Raw genomic sequence first — 14,751 nt, 5'->3', positions numbered from 1 at the left:
CTTAAATATTTGCTGAATAAACAAATGTGTCTACAACAGGTATGACCAACAAAGCCACAAGATGGAACTCTTCAGGTTAAAATAAACAAGTGCTCCTCTCACCAGCACTATCTCCTTGTTGCTACTTTACTCAGTGCATTAACTCTGCCACAGGCACACCCAACTCCTTCAATAATACCTTTTCCTCCTCCTAAGGCCCCCTCCAAAATTTTCCACAGCACCTCTCTTTATCCTCTCCCACATCAAACCAATCTGCTCCACAATTTCAACTATCTGCAGAACTGTCACATTTCAGTCCTGACCACCCTCAGGCTTGTCATCACCAGCTGTCTGCTCCACCTTTTCCATGTCCATGTCCAGCCACTGCAATCCAGCTGTCAAACTAGCTCTGCACCCTCTACCATCCAGTTTCTTTCAGTGCAACCTTCTTTCTCTCAGTCACCTAAGAGGAAAACTTGTCACTTCTAACCTCTTCCTTTGCCTTATTCTCCAAAGTCAAACCAGACACAAAACTTACAAGATTCTTTCTTCATAGCATGCTTCCTCTTTTATTTCTACCACCACCCAAGATCTGAACTATTACAACAGCATGTAGACTGAACTGAAATGAAATCTGTATCTCCAGGGTCTGCCCCTTTTAATTACATCCTGTGCTGATCTTAACAATCAACTCCTGGAATAAACCTTTCAAACCTGTCCACAGGCCCTTGCTCTCCTAAGCCTCTTCCTTCTGAATCTTTATATTTTACTCACCTTATTTAAAAAGTTTTTTGTTTGTTTGTTTGTTTTATTTTTTTTCTTTATAGATATTAGAGAGAGGAAGGAAGGAGAGAGAGATAGAAACATCGATGAGACGGAACATTGATTGGCTGCCTCCTGCATGCCCCCCGCTGGGGATCGGGTCCACAACCTGGGTATGTGCCCTGACCAGGAATCAAACTGGCAACCTCTGGTGCATGGGTCGATGCTCAACCACTGAGCCATACTGGCCAGGCTACTCACCTTTTTTTTACAGGCCCAGCTCAAGCCCCTCTCTCTCCATAAATATCTGTGTTTACTACTCTAATTTGGTACTTTGCAAAGGTAATCTTTTATCACTGTTCTGTTTTCACATGGATATGCTTCACCAGCTCCACAAAGGTTTTTATAGGGAAGCCCTGGTATCTCTGCCAAATGCTGAGCTAATCTGGTGGAAGGGGAAAATCACTATCCTAGTTTGGCTTCCTCCTCAGCAATGCTGCGCAACCCTCCTCTCACAACAACTTCATGGGGATGCTAAAGCTCCCTAGAACAAAGTTTAAAAAAATAATTCACTTGGGAGTGATGGATAAGTTTAATGTCAGTTATGCCTCTACAAAGCTGTTAAAAAATTGACTAAAGGGACAAGAAAGAAGGGTCAAGAACTGCAGAGCATTCTAAAGATAAACAAAATGGTCTTAAACATCCCTTTCTTTCTATTTGCATGGCTGGCTCAGCCCAATCCCTAACCTCCCACCCCTTCACCAAGTGCAGGACTGTCACAGTAGAATCCAGACAGACTTCCTTGGCTTCAGCCTCTCCTTCTCTAAAGTATCCAGTCTCAGGAATCTCAACATCCTGCGTCATCATCTTTGTACACGATTCAGAAACTGCCTGTCTCTTTCTGCCTTCCGCTCTTTGTGGGGTAATTCTGCCTGAAGTTTTCTTCTTAAGTAAGAGTGAACGATGAGCAGCCTATGCTTGAACATCTATGACTGCTATCTCAAACCCTCAAGTCTCCAGGGACCAGGGCCAGACCAACTTGGACAAGGTAACTATTTCTACAGAAAGCAATTATTCATTACCCACTGATTAAATCACTCTCCTCTATTACAGGAGCGTGTGTCACTCTTGGGACCTGCAGTTTCCTTTTACTCCTCCATCTAGGTGTTTCCCTCGGTCAATAGGGGAACTTGGGACATCAGAAATGGTTCAGAGACTATAATTCGAAAGCTCTCTGATAAGCTTACTTTAATTGCTCAGTAGTTATGCTAGAAGACAGACCGACTTACAGGGAACCATATAAAATGGGGAGGAGTGCAGGAACCAGACTCATTTTCTCTATGACATAAATCCCAATATATTTCCCTAAGGAAAGGTGAAGAAGCAATAAACTTTTTCTTCCCATCCCCACCTGGGGACATTTTTCTATTTATCTTTACATAGAGAGGGAGGGAGGGAGGGAGGGAGGGAGGGAGGGAGGGAGGGAGGGAGAGAAAGAGAAACATCGGCATGAAAGGGACATATCGACTGGTCACCTTCCGCATGACCCCGACCAGGGCCAGGAACAAACCACAACCGAGGTACATGCCCTTGACTGGAATCGAGCCCACAACTCATTGGTCTGCAGCCCAACAGTCTAACCACTGAGCCAAACTGGCCAGGATGTCTTTTTTGTTTTTTTTAAAGCAATGAACTTCTTAAAGTCTTACTGAGAAGGGAGGGTCAGTACCACAAGTTGAGATAGGTAGCTCTGCAGAACAGTTTAGTACTGCAAAAGGAGTTGGAAAACCGAGGGAAAGGCCCTGGCCAGGCAGCTCAGTTGGTCAGAGCATCGTCCCAATACACCAAGGTTGCAGGTTCGATCGCCAGTCAGGGCACATACAAGAATCAACCAATGAATACATGAATGGGTAGAACAACATATCGATGTTTTTCTCTCTTTCTCTCTCTCAAAAAAACAAACAAACAAACAAACAAAAAAACCTGAGGGAAAAATACAGCTTGCAGCAGCTAGAGCTGAGGGAGGTAAATCTACAAATTACTGAAAAGTGAAAAACAGTTGAGCGCTTAACATAATTAGGACACTGGGTATCCTGAAGCCTTGACCTTAATCAGCTTCAGAAAGGACCCCCTTTCCTCCTCCTGAGGTGAGCTCTAGAACAGTGGTCCTCAAAGTACGGTCCACAGAACCTGAGCGAACCCAAGACCCCCTCGAGGTCCTGCTAGGTGGAACTATATTGATAACAAAACTCAGATGCAGTTTGTCTTTTTTACGGTGCTGGTCTTTCCACTGATGGTACAAAAGCAATGGTGGGTCAAATTGCTGGTGCCTGAGCGGGAGTCTGGACAATGGTACCAAGTTAGGTCCTTTACCACCACATACTTCACACAGTAAAAGAGCAACTGCCAGCTTCACCTAAGAATGTCCTTGATGACACAGTAGAAATTAAGTCTTAATCCTCAAGTAAGTTTTTTTAATATTCTGTGTGACAGAATAAGAAGTATATATAAAATACTTAAGTGGCATTCAGAAGGTGATGGTTGACTCAGGAAAGCATCATGTGACTGCAAAAACTCCTGTGGAACACCATGTTTACTTGAAAGAATGAATAACACACAAGTGATGAGTTAGTCACTTTGGTATTTGGCAGACATTTCCTGGGGGGGGGGGGGGGGGATGACACAAAAAAAACAAAGCCTGTCACTTCAAGGAAAACAACTGACAGTATTTGTTGCCAATAACAAAATTTGAGCTTCCAAGAGAAAATTAGAATTTTGGCAAACTTGTATCTGCCACATGAGCATAACAGCTGCCCAACAGTTAACCATTTTTCTAATGAGTGTGGTGACAATATGAATGTGATTTTTTAATACTGTATAATTAAACGTGACAACATTTGAAAGATCTGCATAACTCAGTGAAACAGTATCTTCCAAATATCTATCAAACAATGTTACAGAATCCTGCATGGGTAAAGATCTAGTCAAAGTGAGAGAGAGACCAATGGATTTTACTGCAACTAAGTATGAAAAGTTCACTGATATCATTTCAGATTCCACATTGCAACTAACCTTCACAAAACCACCCTTTGTTCACTTTTGTGTAGTACCAAAAAATACCCACAATTATCTGAAAAAGCTATAAAAATACTCCTCCCTTTTACAACTAAATATCTGTTGTGAAGATGGATTTACTTCATAATTCAACCAAACAACATATTCCAATCAATGGAATGCAGAAACAGATACAAAAATCCAGCTGTCTTCTAAAGAGATATGCAAAAACAATGCTATGCTGCTCACTAATCTTTTGAAACAACAGCATTTTTCATTTTAAAAATGCTACTTATATTAACTTGTAATGGGTTTACTATTTCTAAATGAATTAATAAATATTTCTATTTCTAATATGGTAAATATGACGATAAATAGATAGATACATCCCACACTAAAAATATATGTATTTAAAACTTCAAAGAGCTTTTGAAGTGCAGAGTCCTGAGACCAAAAATCTGGGCACCTCTGGTCAAGAATACTACTGACTGTCCAGGATATCCATGAGGGCGCCTAAGGACAGGGTCCTTTGTATTTCAGGGCCTAAGAGAAATTAGTACTCTCGGTATTTGTTCCAAAATGTCAAGTCTGGCTTCCCAGTTCTGCCAGAAGAGAGGGTGAGAAGTTCAGGACATCAGAGAACATTTTTCTCTATATTTCACTGACAGATCAAAGCATCTGATCCCATGCTAAAATCCAGGGAGCCAATTCCAAGGTCATAAAGGAATCTAGTGGGGAAGCTAAACTCCACTCCAGATCATGAGTATCAGATCCTGAAGTTAAGGCTTTATCTAGATACAGTCTTCAGCAAGTGAATTCATTTACATACACATTTTTATATTTGGTTATAAATTCTCTGCTTCCTTCTTCCATCCCCTTTCCTCTGTCCATTCTTTCAATGTTGTTGTTTCTCTGAGCTCAGTCTTATCTCTTTGCTTAGCACATAGTAAGCACACTCAATAAATGGCAGCTGCAATTATTACCACAAACTTTCCCCCAGAAACCTGTTCTGTCCCATGATTTCAATCACCTCCTACATTCTTAACTTTCTATCATCACCCAAACCTCTGTCATGAGCTCCAAACCTACAGAATGACCTCCTGGGCCTTTCTACCCAGACATGCTGCAGGGAGCACAACTCAGCATGTCCAAAGTGTAACTCCTTTATCTTTTTCCTCAAAACTAAGTTAGTTAAATAAGATAGTAAAAACTTATTTTATCAAGTTAAGTCATGAAATGTTTATTTCAATTAGTTAATCCTTAACTTAATTATTTTTACAAAAAGTTTAGTATTTTCTACCTCCTAACAAAAGAAAAAAAAAAACTTGTTTAAACTTGTAATTAAACATTTTTTAATTCAACTTTAAGATGTGCAAGGAATAGTTTTTTAAATTCTTTTGGGGATACATGAATAAAACCACTTGAAGAGTATGTTGCAGGAAAACCACAGATAATTAGCAGGAAAATAGCATCAGATTTTGTGTTTGAGATTACCATAGTGTCAGTGTATGGGTTGAATATGAAGGATTTTAGCCTGAAGGCAAGGAGCCAGGGAGAAAACTGCAGACCAGGCAAAAGATGAGAGGGGATTTATGGTGGTTGCAATGGGAATAGAGAGGTTTTAGAAAGAAGTTAAAGATGGTAGAGTAATGAAACCTGATGGCAGAGTAAATATAGAGAGAATGAGACAAGAAGCATGATCCTAAGTTTCTGATTTTAGTGACCAGGTGGGTGTTGATGAAGAAGAAACTATTAGGAGAGGCAGCTTGCTGATTAGCTAAATCAGCAGGTGCTGAAGTTAAGGAAGTAGTCATCTGGAGTAACTGAGGGATGATTCCATAAAGGGAGGATTAAAATATTTCCCAGGTCCAGAATAGGATTGTGAAGGCCAAGGAACGGGGATAATGATATTCCAAATGAGTCTGGATTAAATCTTTCTAATGTTCTATCAGAGCACACACCACATAGCATGTTTAATTGATTAAAATCTCGCCTAGACTGCAAGCTCCGTGAACACATCTGCCTTGTTGACCACTGTATCCTCCCAGCCTTTCCGTGGTGCCCTGGCTCATGAAATATTTGTAGATTTTTATTTAAAATTGTTGAATGATTAGATGGATGGATGGATAAATGAAGATTTAATTTCCACAGGATCTCAGATGCTGTTTGAATCCCAACAGTTTAGAAAAGTATTTTTCTACAGATACTGAAGGTGGGGAAGAAAAAAAGTGGGTATCCGTGTTACATTCAGCCATGAAGCCTGAGAGGAGCTTGGGCTCACAGTCAAGGAAGAATTTAAATCGCAGAGCGGCGGGAAAGAGAAGGTAAAGAGGCCTAGTGTAAGGGTAAGCCGCAGGGTTCGGGTACTCAGAGGCGGGGCCGACTAAGCTCACGGGCGTGGCGAAAGGGGAGAAGAGTTGCGACGAGGCGCGAAGTTTTGGCCAGTGGAAGGCCGGGGCCCCCTGGCCTCCCAGGAGATGGAGAGGTGGCTGGCAGGAGCGGGACTGGAGCGGAAGCGGACGGAGGACTGGGGACCTGCGTGTAGGGACCCGGGCAGAGGAGGGGCGGGAGGGCTGGGCAGGCGGAGGGTCGTTCCCCCCATCCCCAGCCACACTCACCTAGCGGACCCAGCTTCGCCCCGGCTAGGCGCCGGCTCCGGCTGCGGGCGGCTTCCTCCCTTGGCCTGCTGGGCAAGCAGGAGGGCTCAGACGCCCCTAGCAACCACGCAACCGCCACGCGACGCGCGTTCTCAGCCGCCAGAGCCGCTATCGCCTGCGCGCGCCCCCAGTGGACAGACCGAGGGCCTGGAAGGGGCGATCGCGGCGGGACAGAGGCCAGCGCGCGAATCTCGTAGGTAGTGGGGCCCCGAAGGGCAGGCCTTCGCCGGCCTCGCGCACGCGCGCTCGCTTCAGGGCGGTGGGACCCGGAGAGCCGGATTCTGGGATGTGTAGTCCCGAGATTAAATCCCGGAAAGGCTCCCTCCAGGATTCTACCTACCCTGGTTCTACCTAACCCGTAGGGACTCTTTCTTTGGCCGTGCCTTAATTCGCTCTTCTAAAATAAAAGATTTTCTTAGTTCTTTCAAATAAAAGTCTTTGAGTTTTACTCCAGGAAAGGAGAGATGGCCAAATCCGCTATGTTTCCCTTCAACCAAACTTTCCTTAACCCCAACCCACCCAGCAGGTACAACTACAACCACCTACTTTATGGGCTTCAAGTGTGAAGTTTAGGAAACACTATCTTAATTCATTATCTCCTCAAGCAAGGCAGATCATGCCCCCTGTCTAAAATGTCCCTAGCTCGCCCAGCTGGTGTGGCTCAGTGGTTGAGCGTGGAGCCATGCACCAAGAGGTCGCCGGTTGATTCCCAGTCAGGGCACATGCCCAAGTTGTGGGCCTGATCCCCAGTGGGGGGCATGCAGGATGTGGCCAGTGGATGTTCTCTCTCATTGATGTTTCTATCTGTCTCTCCTCCTTTCCTCTCTCTCTAAAAATCAATGAAGAAAAAATATTATTTTAAATAAAAATAAAATAAATAAAAAATAAAAATAAACAAAATGTCCCTAGCTCTAATGGATATGGAGATCTAACCAGAGATGAAGGATTTAAAGATCTTTTCTTTTTCTTTCTTTTTTTTTTTTTTATCCTCACCCGAGGACATTGTTTGATATTTTGTTCAGAGAGAGTGGGAGGGAGTGGGAGGGAGAGAGAGAGAGAAACATTGATGTTAAAGGGACACATCGAGTGGTTGCCACCCACATGACCCAACTAGGGCCGGGGACAAACTGCAACTGAGGTACGTGCCCTTAGCGGGAACCGAACCCAGGTCTCTCCAGACCACAAGCCGACGCTCTAACCGCTGAGCCAAACTGGCCAGGGATAAAGATCTTTTCTAAACAGTATGCTACAGGGAAAAAAAAGGAGGGGGGGGGACAATAAAAGATTAAATTAACCTAATGAAAACAATCTGGACCAGAAGAGGGATGCTTAATAAATAATTGACTTAGGCAACAGTCATTGATGGATGCTAAAATCATTAGAGGATTGATGGAATTTTACACTAGAAGATTGTCTGCCACCACCTGTATACTTTAATCAGTCTTAAATCCTGAAAGATGGGACAGCTATAAATTATGTCGCCTGATGTGATGCAATTCACACTGTAATATTTAGGTAGTATATTCTTGTAAAAAAAAAAATTATAAGATGAATTTAATCTAATTGAGCTTTTGGTTATAGGAATTTTCAGGTTATAAGAAATAAAACAACCTGAGAGCCCTGGCCAGGTGGCTTAGTTGATTGAAGCGCTGTCCTGCACACCAAACGGTGTGGGTTTGATTTCCAGTCAAGGCACATACCTAGGTTGTGGGTTCAATCCTGGTTGGGGTGTACAGGAGGCAGTCAGTCGATGTTTCTCTCTCTCTCCCTCCCTCCCTCCCTTCCTCCTTCCCACTCTATCTGGAAATCAATGGGAAAATATCCTCAGGTGAGAATTAAAAAATAAAAAAAGTGATGTGTTCTAGATTATAGGAGAGTTAAGAGACATAATCAATTGCAATGGGTGGACCTTGTTTGGATCCAAACAAACCTACTGTAAAAAAGTATTTTTGAGAAAATGAAGAAATCTGAATATGGACTAGCCAATATTAAGAAACTATTATTAATTTGTTTTATTATTGTAGTTGACTGAATGGTGCCCCCCAACCCTGAAAATAATATATCCGCATCCTAATTCCAGGAACCTATAAATATTACCTTATAGTATGGTAAAAAAAAAAAATGTAAGTAAATATTTTTGAAAGGATTAAGGAATTTTCCTGGATTATTTCAGTGGGCCCTAAATCCAATAACAAATGCCCTTCATGAGGCAGAGGAAGATGTGACAGTCACAAAGAAGACACAGAAAAATGGAGGATGCAATGTAACCACAGAGACAGAGATTAGAGGGATGTGGCTATGAGCCAAGGAATGCCTGGAGCCTCCAGAAAGTGGAAGAGGCAAGGAAAGGATTCTCCCCTAGAACCCTCTGAGGAAACAGGGTCCTTAGGACAGCCTGATTTCAGACATCTGGCCTCCGGAACTATAAGAAAATAAATTTCTGTTGTTTTAAGCCACTAAGTTTATGGAAATTTGTTGTGGCAGCCACAGACTATTTTGACATTTTGGTTATTTTTTACAGAGACATACAGATATTTTTCAGGATTAAATGACATGCCAGAGATTTGCTTTTGCTTTAAAATACTATAATAAACATCCCATAGCAACGAGTACTCCTAGTACCCATGTCTTAGTTTCTAATATAGACCGGCCCCAATATACAATGGTTTGACTTGAAAATTTTTCAACTTTACATGGTATGAAAGTAATACTCATTCAGTAGAAATCATACTTCAAATTCTGAATTTAATCTTTTCCCAATTTAGTGATATGCAATATGATGCCCTCTCATGATGCAATAAATTTTAGTTCAATTCTTCAAACATTCTTTATACCCAAAGTGCATTCAGCTGTGTATGTTACTGAATAGTACCCACACAACCACTGTTTTTCACTTTCAGTACAGTATCCAACACTTTATTATAAAATAGGCTTTGTGTTAGATGATTTTGCCCAAATGTTGGCTAATGTAAAAGTTCTGAGCACATTTAAGGTAGACTAGGCTAAGCTATGATGTTCTGTAGGTTAGGTATATTAAATGCTTTTTTTTTTTAATCCTCACCGGAGGACATTTTTTTGCATTTATCTTCAGACAGAGCTGAAGGGAGAGAGGGAGGAAGAGAGAGAGAGGAACATCGATGTGACAGAAACACATCGACTGGTTGCCACCCACACAACCCCAACCAGGGCCGGGGACAAACTGCAACCAAGGTACATGCCCTTAGCGGAAACCGAACCCGGGACTCTCCAGTCTGTGGGCCAGTGCTCAAATGCATTTTTAAATTACAATATTTTCAATTTACTATGGGTTTATTGGGACATAACCCTATTATAAGTTGAGGAGCATCTGTACCATTCTCATTTAAAAGGAACCAGGGCTCGCCCTGGCCAGTTTGGCTCAGCAGTTGGAGTGTCGGCCTGTGGACCAGAGAGTCCTGGGTTCGGTTCCCACTAGGGACATGTACCAAAAAAAAAAAGGAACCAAGACTCCTTGGAAAATTGGTTGATTCTAGGACTAGGCAGGAAATATACAAGATGAGCCTGAGGTATCTTGTAGTACCAGAAAGAAGGCGTTCAAACACAAAACAAAACAAAACCACATTGTTGGGAGTATGTCAAAAGAGCTAACTCAAAGAACTTCCAATGACCAAAACTGAAACAATGTGAACAACAAAATTAAATAAAGTAGTAGTGGTTTATAATCCAAAGTATAGAACAAATATCTGTGAGCTCCTGGTATAAATACATGGTTGAGTATGTTCATGTGGTTAAAAAAAACAAATCTCCAGTACAGAACTCGAAATTATGTAGATATTCAGCCCTAAAGGAGGAAGAACATTACTCTCCACTCAAGTGTGGGCTGTGCAGAGTGACTGCTTTTCAAATAGCATAGTATAGAAAGGGGGGGGGGGGGGAAGGTAGGGCAAAGGAGTAACAGTAGAAAATTCTGACAAATACTACCACTTCAGCCTGGTGACCAAGGTCAACATCAACAGTCATAAGTCATACAGGTATTATGTAATGAAAATGGCACTTTACTTCAGTGATCTTCTCCCGCAAACTCATAACCCAAGTCTATTCATTAGAAACATCAGACAAATTCCAATAGGGACATCCTACAAAATACCTGACCAGTACTTCTCAAAATCATCACGGTCATCAAAAACAAGAAACTTCTGAGCATCTGATATAGCCAGAGGAACCCACGGAGACAACTAACTATAACTGGAACAGAAAAGGAACAATAGATAAAAAAGGAAATCTAAATACATATGTTTTTAGTTAATAATATATAGATATTGGTTCACTAGTTGTAGCAAGTATATCATAACAATGTAAGATGTTAATAATAGGGGAAACTGTGTGTAGGGTGGGTTTAATATGTGAATTCTATACTACTTGTTCAATTTTTTTTTCTTCTTTATTGATTTTAGAGAGAGAGGAAGGGAGGAGAGAAAGAAACATCGATGAGAGAGAACATCAATTGGCTGCTTCCCACATGCCCCCCACTGGGGATTTGGCCCATAACCTGGAGAGAATCAAACTGGTGACCTCTTGGCACATGGGTTGATGCTCAATCACTGAGCCACACTGGCCAAGCTATCTGCTCAATTTTTCTATAAATCTAAAACTTTTCTCAGGACCGCAGGCCGATGCTCTAACCGCTGAGCCAAACCGGCCAGGGCTAAAACTTTTCTAAGATATAAAATCTATTTTAAAAAAAGCTATAGCGACAGAAATTTTCCCAGCTCACCTTAGCCAAGTGATCAAGTGTAACTTCACCAACAATGGGAAAAAAACATCATCAGCTTCCAGATAACATGTACTTAGAGGACACATCATCACTTATGTAGTGTTTCTGCCAAAAATGTATAACCTGAATCAAATTACAAATAAACAGCAGATATACCCAAACTGGTCAGTATTCTTCAAAATGTCAATGTCATAAAAGACAAAGAGAGAATGAGGTATGGTTCTAGATTAGAGGCTGAAGATACATCACAACCAAACACAAATCATAATCTTAGGTTGGATCTTTGACCAGGGAAAGAACTGGTATAAAGAACATTATTGGACTGATTGGCAATATTTGAATATGAGTTGTAGATTAGTAAATAGCATTACATCAATTTTAAATTTCTTGATTTTTTTCATTATACTGTGGTTATATAAGTAAATATACTTGATCTTAAGAAATTCACACAAGCCCGGCCAGTGTGGCTCAGTGGTTGAGCATTGACCTATGCACCAAGAGGTCACCAGTTTGATTCCTAGTCAGAGCACATGCCCAGGTTGTGGGCCAAATCCCCAGTACAGGGCATGCAGGAGATGGCCAATCGATGGCCTATCTCATTGATGTTTCTATCTCTCTCTCCCTCTCCCTTCCTCTCTCTCTAAAATCAATAAAGAAAAAAATTAAAAAAAAAAAAAAGAAATTCACATTTAAGTATTTAAAGGTAAAAGGACATGATATTTACAACTTGCAAATGGTTCAGAAAAATATGATAAAACTAATTGTGGCAAAATGTTAATTAATGAATCTGGGTGAAGGGTATATGGGAGTTTTGTACTATTCTTACTACTTTTCTATAAATTTAAAATTATTTCAAAATAGAATGCTTTTTTTTAACTGTAACAATGACAAAATTTTTTTAAAGGAATAGGTAGAACCGATGTGAAAAATGTTGATAACAGCTGAATCTGTGGAATCAGGGTATGGGGGTTTATTTTATTCTCTGTATTTGTGTATGTTTGAAAACTTCAAGTTTTCTGTCCCCCCCAAGAAAGGTAAAACACATATACGCTCATACACATGCAAAACCAAACACAGGCACAAATCCTCAAACCTTAGTCTAGACATTTTCTGAATTCCAGGTGCCACTCAGACCATTCACTCCAAATCCTCTCAGCACTTTAGGCAGTGGCTGCTGATGCAAAATTGTTTTCATATTTCTAATCCTTTCGATTTTATGCTCCCAAAATGGGAACGTTTTCATATTATGCATCTTAATAAAGTGATTAAGTATTGTTTTACATGATAACCTAAAAGGCTTGAATATGTATATTGAATTTCTCTACATTATATTATTTATGTATCAAATAAGCATGTTTCAAGCTAGTATTTAATGAATTATCTGGGGAAAAAATTTCATAAGATAATTCCCCCTAGTTTATCTTTTAGGGGAAAAAAATCCAAGTTTTAAAATACAATACTGTATTTGCCTAAATCCAGGCAAGTCTTGGTGAAGTACTGTGGTTTTGTTAAAATCAAAAACCCAAAGTTCTGATCTGTTAGAGATATATGCCAAAGTACTAATGGGTAACATTATATGTTGTCCAGGATTTATTTTAAAATACCTGAGTGAAAAAAGAAGAGACACAATATGATTGCCGTTGCTACAGTGATGGAGTTCATTAGACTAAGCTCTACTTTTTTTTTTTTTTTAATTTTTTTTTTTTATTCTCACCCGAGGCATTTTTTTGTTTTTTTGTTCAGATAAAGAGGGAGGGAGAGAATGGAAGAGAGAGAAACATCGACTTGAAAGGGACACACCAAGTGGTTGCCACCCGCATGACCCAACAAGGGCCAGGGACAAACTGCAACCGAGGTACATGCCCTTAGCGGGAACCGAAACCGGGCCTCTCCAGACCGTAGGCCGACGCTCTGACCGCTGAGCCAAACCAGCCAGGGCCAATCTCTCTACTTTTGTGTGTGTTTGAAAATATCCAACTAAGAGACTTAACATGTTCAAAGTGGAACTTGAGTTTTCCCAACCACTCTCTCTCCACTAACAGCATTCCCCATTTCAGTTCATAGCAATTCTATCCTTCCGCTTGCTCAGGCCAAAAACCTTGTAGTCATCTTTGCCTGCCTTCCTTGTTCACACCCCCACATCCAATCAGTCCAGAAGTCTCACTTGCTCCATGTTCAAAATATATTCAAAATTTGACTACTTTTCACCACTCCACTGGTACCACTCCAGTTCAGAATACCATTATATCTCACTTGGATTACTGCAATAGCCTCTTACATTTTTTTTTTTTTTTTTTTGGTACGTGCTCCTAGTGGGAACAGAACCCAGGACTCTCTGGACCACAGGCCAACACTCCCAACTGCGGAGCTAAACCAGCCAGGGATACAATAGCCTCTTAACAGCTCAACCTACTTCCCATTCCTCCTGACTCCTCATTGTCCATTCACAACACTAAAACAAAGAGTAATCCTTAAGTACATAAGGTAGATCACAACCCTCCTTCGTTCAAAACTCAACAGATCCCTACTCTATGCACAGTACAAGATCTACAAGGCCTATAACTTCTGGTCCCATCACCTTCCTGTCCTTATTTCCCACTATTCTCCCCCTTCTTCCATCCAAACTGGCTTCCTCATAGCTCCACAAATGGGCCAAGATGCCTCCATCTCAGGGCCTTTGAAGTGATCATTCTCAGTCTATGCTTTTCCCTGAGAGCTGCGCTGCTCATGTCCTCATCTCCTTCAAGTCTTTGCTGACATGTCACCTTCTCAGTGAGGTCTACCCTGACCATTCCAACTCAGCACTCCTCATCCCTTTTCCTCGCTTTATTTTTCTCCAGAGTTTTTGTTCCTTTCCTACATACGACATATAATTCACTCATTTTGATAATTCACTGTGTCCCCGCACCAGAATAGAAAGTCTGTGACAGACGAGCACTGCTTTATCTCCAGTAGCTAGAAAACAGTTTCTGGAATACGGGAAGCACTCGGTAAGTATATTGAGTCCTAAATTGATTGAAATAATCTGAAGAGGAGGAAATTATGGGAAAATGTTACTTTTCCTAAATATAAACACAATGAGTGGGCAATGGAGATGAGAACTAAATAAGGGAACATCTTTCATTTCTAAAACAATTGGAATTTAAGGAAGGACAAAAGTACTCTCCCATTTTATGGATGGAGAAATGAGGGCCCTGGGAAGCTTGTTGCAAACTAGCCAATGAGTCAAGGTGTAAGCTTTCCAGTGTGTTTCCAGCTGGATTATGATTCTAACTAATGAGTCAGCCAACCACGCCTTTCTGGTAAACTGCACAGTCTCCATACAGCTACCCTACTAAAGCGGTTGAATTCCCCTATACCCTAAAACTCCACCAAATATGAAACCTAGCCACTAAGCCTGAGATTTCAAAAAGATCCAATTTATCTGTTTAATCCTACCATTTTCTACTTCAGTTGCACTGGCCTGGGCTTGGACGTAGGTGTCCACATGTAGCTCATTTGGGATGAAGGAAGCTGGAAGGCAGGAAAAGATATAAATAAGCTCCC

General features: G+C 41.2%; 1 protein-coding gene across 1 annotated transcript in view; it reads right to left on the bottom strand.

Annotated features, from left to right (window-relative positions):
- TTLL4 (tubulin tyrosine ligase like 4) overlaps window positions 1–6,505 on the bottom strand; it is a 47,004-nt gene extending 40,499 nt beyond the window's left edge. The window contains 1 exon segment of the mRNA XM_036253718.1: window positions 6,414–6,505. The gene's annotated coding sequence lies outside the window, so the exon portion shown is untranslated.
- Between the last annotated feature and the right edge of the window lie 8,246 nt (window positions 6,506–14,751).

Source organism: Molossus molossus, unplaced genomic scaffold (genome assembly GCF_014108415.1).
Source record: "Molossus molossus isolate mMolMol1 unplaced genomic scaffold, mMolMol1.p scaffold_m16_p_11, whole genome shotgun sequence".
Classification (NCBI taxonomy): domain Eukaryota; kingdom Metazoa; phylum Chordata; class Mammalia; order Chiroptera; family Molossidae; genus Molossus; species Molossus molossus.
This window is presented reverse-complemented; position numbering and strand designations above follow the sequence as displayed.